The following is a 6,437-nucleotide window of genomic DNA, read 5'->3' as shown; positions in this document are numbered from 1 at the left end:
TTACCTGCATTCAGGACAAACAAAATAGTAGCTCAGTGTCAAGGCCATGCCAGACCCCAGGTCCCCTGCAGATCACTGCTCCCCATGACAACCCCATTTCATACTCTGTAAGAGGGTCATTTTGCTACTGACTTCTTTCTTTTTCTGACAACTTAGGAATGAAGAAACACTTTGTAAATTGCACACGGTCAGGGACTGCAGGTGGGAGGCATTCCCTGCCTTGGGTAGGGAATTGGCTTTACTCATTGGTGGAGAAGGGTGGAGCAGAGGCTGCTTCTCATCCCTATGGCAGCAGAACATGTAGAACATTCAGAAGACACCTCATACAGGATCTGTTTACTGCCTAGTGCTGAGTTCTGCCTCAAGAAACCCTGGCAAGTTGGGCCCCATCACAGAGGGACAGTACCCGAGGATGCAGCACACCCACACACAGCCCAGGTAGGAATACAGTGATGCCTGCTGTTGTACTCACATTTATAAATCCCATTATGTTGTTGCTCACAGCAATCAGTCGCAGCCCTGGAAGGAGGTCCTATTACTGCCATCTTAAAAAAAAAATGCACAAGTGACCACAATTCTCATAACCCTGAAGTTGCATTCATTGCCCACACAACAGGTGCAAACTCTTAAGCAAGAAAGACTGCCCAAAGGAGATTGTGCCCTGCCCACCCTGCCTCCCACTGCTCCCCCTCCAGCTTCCCCTCCCAGCCACTCAACACCCTGGCCACGTGGCCCTGTGGTGACTGTGCCTGTGTGTTTAGTTCAGGAGACTCTCCGGGGATCCACAGGCCCCCAAGGAGGGCACTGATGAGAAAAGGGGTGAAGACAGTCCATTACTCTGGAAGGTCCCTGTGTGAAAGGAAAGATGGGGTCAGCACACAGGTGGAAGGGCAGCCAGGTTGGGCACAGACCCAAAACACCTCAGTGCAGCCTTTGTGAGCCTCCCATTTCCACTCACCACTCCCAGTTTGACTCTTCTTGCATTTTCTAATTTACTGTACACTTTATTCTTTTTTTTTTTTTTTTTTGAGACAGGGTCTCACTCTGTCTCCAGGCACTAGGCTGGAGTGCAGTGGCACAATCTCGGCTCACTGCAACCTCCGCCTCCCGGGTTCAAGCAATTCTCCTGCCTCAGCCTCCCAAGTAGTTGGGACTACAGGCGCAGGCCACCACGCCCAGCTAATTTTTGTATTTTTAGTAGAGACGGGGTTTCACCATGTTGGCCAGGATGATCTCCATCTCTTGACCTTGTGATCCGTCCCCCTTGGCCTCCCAAAGTGCTGGGATTACAGGCTTGAGCCCACTTTACTTATTCTTTATTGCCTATATCTCCCACTGAAGTATAAACTCTGTAAGGGCAGGAATTTTGCCGAGTAATGAAAGTGCTGATGTAAGTACCCTTCAGTGTAGACTAAACAGGCCCAGGAGTAGAGAGGGAGAGGCAAGCAGAGGGTGGAAAAAACTCCTTAAAGGGCAGCTCCATAAATAATTCAGGCTCGAGGGTCCTCCAGTCCTCCTGACACCAAAGGTGATTGTAAACAAATCAGTGTGGTGGAGTTTTAACATGAAATTAACAATCCAATAAAAAACTACAGATAAGAACAGCACGTGGGGGGATCTAGCCCCCAGGCAGTAGCTTCCTAGCTGAAATGCAGGTGATGCTCCAGCACCGAAGTAAGAAAACACCAAGATGGGAGCCAAATAACGGTATGGAAGAGGAGAGGTTTTAGTAAGTATAATAATGATACAAAAATCCAAAAATGAGGCCACAGAACAAGAACATTGCAAGCAACCTCATTTGCAGATATTTGTTACCAGGCAGGACGAAAACACCTCCTAATGGTGAACTGGAGACAAAGACACACATGGACATAATAGAAGTCTGCACCTATTACTGGCCACGCTGCCTCAGCAACGGACTTGATAAGGTTAACTCCCACACTAATGGCAAAGGCAAGTTTTTACCCACTCGCACGTATCAGCTCCATAAGCAGCACCATGAGTAACAAGTCAAAAGGCAGAAGCACTGAGAGAGGCAGGAATGCTGACGCCACCTAGTGGTGGCTGCACCAGTTCCACAAGGTAACAGAAAGACAACAAATTCACCACTCTTTGCCCCCATTAACATCAAAAGAAAAAATGTATCAATAGCTTTTCTGTACAGGACCAGTAATGTGGTAGATAAACATTTTCACAATAGTCATTCAAATGCAAATACCCAGGAATAATTGTAATACTAAAAAATTATGCAAAGCCAAGAGGAAAGCTACCTACCTTCACTGAAGGACACATTTAATGACTAGAAGAAACATATCCCATGTTATAAAACAAACAATACTACTGCAAATTAAAATGCATGATACGCTTTTAATCAACACAAGTTTTGGGTGTGATTTTAAGAATCTGAGAAACCGATTTGGGGCATAATGCAGAGAACACTAATATTGCAAATTAAAATGCATAATACATGCATTTTTTATCAATATAAGTTTTGGGTGTGATTTTAAGGAGCTGAGAAACAGATCTGGGGCCAGGCGCAGTGGCTTGCACCTGTTAATCCCAGCGTTTGGGAGGCTGAGGTGGGCCGATCATTTGAGGTCAGGAGTTTGAGAGCAGCCTGACCAACCCCTCTCTACAAAAAATACTAAAACTAGAGGAGTGTGGTGCCGCATGCCTGTAGTTCCAGCTACTGGGGAGGCTGAGGGAGGAGAATCACTGAAACCAAGGAGATGGAGGTGGCTGTAAGCTGAGATTATGCTACTGCCTTCCAGCCTGGGCCACAGAGTGAGACTCCATGTCAAAAAAATAAAACAGCAAAACAGATTTTGGAGAGCCCTGGAAAGGAGACCGACCAACCCTACAAATACAACTGCCTCATCAATGGGAAAGTGATGCCAATGTCTCAGCTGTTTTTGCCCCAGTGGAGCCCCTGGCCCCGCTTCATACAGCATTCAGACTGTCTCTGCTTAATCCATGCCTGCAACTCCTATGTGGCACTTAAGACACTCTCTCAGACTTCAGAATGAATACAGCCCACAGACAAGAAGCTCTTTCTTCTATCTGGCCATGGACCCAGGCAGTTCCAACAGGAGGCTCTTGGAGGGGAGGTTTGCTCTGGGGCTCAGGGCAGAGGATACAGTGAGCCGAGATCACACCACTGCACTCCAGCCTGGGTGACAGAGCAAGACTCTGTCTCAATAAAATAAAGTATCCAACAAGCAGATGGGAAAGAAAAGTCATGACCAAAAAGCACAACCGTAGAAACAGACAGATGGGGTCGCCAGGAGTAACCCTAATAAGCCTATCATTAATATGTCCAAGATATTAAAGCTCAAGGTTGAGAATTTCAACAAAGGAACTAAAAACCATAAGACATCTAAAGGAAGTTCCAGAGGGGCAGGCTGTAGGGGATACATTAACTATACAGTAAATTTTCACTTAACGGAAACTGTGTTTTTAAGCAAGCCTATAAATAACAGAAGCATCTTTTTTTTTTTTTTTTTTTTTTTTTTTTTTTTTTTTTTTTTTTTTGAGACCGAGTTTCGCTCTTGTTACCCAGGCTGGAGTGCAATGGCGCGATCTCAGCTCACCGCAACCTCCGCCTCCTGGGTTCAGGCAATTCTCCTGTCTCAGCCTCCTGAGTAGCTGGGATTACAGGCACGCGCCACCATGCCCAGCTAATTTTTTGTATTTTTAGTAGAGACGGGGTTTCACCATGTTGACCAGGATGGTCTCGATCTCTTGACCTCATGATCCACCTGCCTCGGCCTCCCAAAGTGTTGGGATTACAAGCTTGAACCACCGCGCCTGGCCAATAACGGAAGAATCTTAACATAGGCTAATTAACATAAACCAGAATTCAATTCCTCCAGCATATTTCTGATCACAAAATGTCACCAAACTTCTAAAGGAAGCTTTAAAACTTTTTTTTTTTTTAGGAAAAGGTGAAGGCAGATTAAAAACATTTCTAACAATATACATTGAAATAAAAGTGAGCCATATATCCACTGAATATTAATGAAAACAAGGCAAGTACCAAAGTTTTGATGACTGAGTGTATGATGGCAATTGCAGTGGTGGTGATAGGCTGGACGTGGTGGTTCAGATCTGTAATCCCAGCACGTTTGGAGGCCGAGGTGGGTGGATCACCTGAGGTCAGGAGTTTAATACCAACCTGACCAATATGGTGAAACACCGTCTCCATTAAAAATTCAAAAATTAGCTGGGCGCGGTGGCTCAAGCCTGTAATCCCAGCACTTTGGGAGGCCGAGGCGGGTGGATCACGAGGTTGAGAGATCGAGGCCATCCTGGTCAACATGGTGAAACCCCGTCTCCACTAAAAATATAAAAAAATTAGCTGGGCATGGTGGCACGTGCCTGTAATCCCAGCTACTCAGGAGGCTGAGGCAGGAGAATTGCCTGAACCCAGGAGGCGGAGGTTGCGGTGAGCCGAGATCGCGCCATTGCACTCCAGCCTGGGTAACAAGAGCGAAAACTCCGCCTCAAAACAAAACAAAACAAAACAAAACAAAATTAGCCTATGGCCCTACCACCCTGAATGCACCCAATCTCTTCTGGTCTCAGAAGCTAACCAGGGTCGGGGCCTGGTTAGTACTTGGATGGGAGACCGCCTGGGAATACTGGGTGCTGTAGGCTTTAAAAAAAATTTTTTTTAAGTTTAAAAAAAGAAAAATACAAACATTAGGCAGGCATGGTGTTGCATCTATAGTCCCAGCTACTGGGGAGGCTGAGACAGGAGAATTGCTTGAACCCAGGAGGTGGAGGCTGCAGTGATCCAAGACTGTGCCACTGCACTCCAGCCTGGGTAACAGAGCAAGACTCCATCTCAAAGAATATATACATAAATATGAAATAAATGCTCGTAAAGCCACAATTGGAGGGAGCACCTCCTACCACACCATACAGTCACCATCACAAATGTGATGACTGGATGCTTTCATACTACACCGTTTACTGTCATGATTGTATAATTATTTTATGTTTTAGGGATTTTTATTTGATGTTAATTTGTTTTTATTGGTTTTCCAACCTGCTTATTCCACTTCAGGGTCTCAGGTAGCCAGAGCCTATCCCAGTGGCTCATGGCACAGGTGCAAACTGATCCTGGCCAACACAGCATCCCATAGCAGGGCGCTCTCACATATGCCCACCCTCACTGAGACTGTGCCTATAGACCAGGCATCCCCAAACTACGATCCGCGGGCTGCATGCGGCCCCCTGAGGCCATTTATCTGGCCCCCCGCCGCACTTCAGGAAGGGGCACCTCTTTCACTGGTGGTCAGTGAGAGGAGCACAGTATGTGGCGGCCCTCCAATGGTCTGAGGGACAGTGAACTGGCCCCCTGTGTAAAAAGTTTGGGGATGCCTGCCGTAGACCGAACAATTCATCTCAGGAGCTCAGCGTAGGATGTGGGAGGAAACTTGAGTACCAAAAGAAAACTTGCAGACACCGGTCGCGGTGGCTCACACCTATAATCCCAGCACTTTGGGAGGCTGAGGTGGGTGGATCACCTGAGGTCAGGAGTTCAAGACCAGCCTGACCAATATGGTGAAACCCCATCTTTGAAAAAAAAAAAAAAAGAAAAGAAAAGAAAAGAAAAAAAATCTTGAAGACAGGAGAACATACAAAACACCCAGACAGTGGCTCGACAGCCGATTTGTTTTCTCATCAGCGTTACAGCAAAATTAAGTTATTTGAGAACCTGCTGTACATGAGACAAAGCTACAGAAAATATACAGGTTTCAGGAGTTCAAGATTAGCCTAGGCAACAGAATGAGATGCAGTCTCTGTAAAAGTGGCTTTTTAGGCCAGCCGCAGTGGCTCATGCCTGTAATTCCAGCACTTTGGTAAGCCAAGGTGGGCAGATCACCTGAGGTCTGGAGTTCAAGACCAGCTTGGCCAACACGGTGTAACCCTGTCTCTTCTAAAAAGTACCAAAATTAGCCAGACATGGTTGCCGGTGCCTGTTATCCCAGCTACTCCAGAGGCTGAGGTAGAAGAATTGCTTGAACCCAGGAGGGGGAGGTTGCGGTGTGCCACTGCACTCCAGCCTGGGTGACAAAGGAAGACTTCGTCTCAAAACAAAAAAAACAAAAAACAAATATAAAGTACACAGAATAATGTAAAAAGCCGTAACAAATGTGTAATTTGGATGGAAGAAAAAAAAGACTAATGCAAAAGCAATATTCCAATAGAAGTAGGCAGAGCAATAACTTCTTCATCAAAAGAAACCCTTAAAATTTTTAAAAAAGCAAGCCAGAGACAGGGAGGATACACTTGCCATACATAGACATGACCCAGGTCCAAAATATGACAAGCTCTACAATTCACTACACAAAGACAAATAGCCTCCTCTTTTTAAAGAGACGAAATCTGTTGCCCAGGCTATGGGGGCAACATGGGGTCTATGCAGTGTT

General features: G+C 46.0%; 1 pseudogene; it reads left to right on the top strand.

Moving 5' to 3' along the window:
- The first annotated feature begins 4,536 nt into the window (after positions 1-4,536).
- Positions 4,537-4,656, top strand: LOC120365935 (5S ribosomal RNA; annotated as a pseudogene).
- Positions 4,657-6,437: the final 1,781 nt, after the last annotated feature.

Source organism: Saimiri boliviensis, chromosome 1 (assembly GCF_048565385.1).
Source record: "Saimiri boliviensis isolate mSaiBol1 chromosome 1, mSaiBol1.pri, whole genome shotgun sequence".
NCBI lineage: Eukaryota > Metazoa > Chordata > Mammalia > Primates > Cebidae > Saimiri > Saimiri boliviensis.
This window is presented reverse-complemented; position numbering and strand designations above follow the sequence as displayed.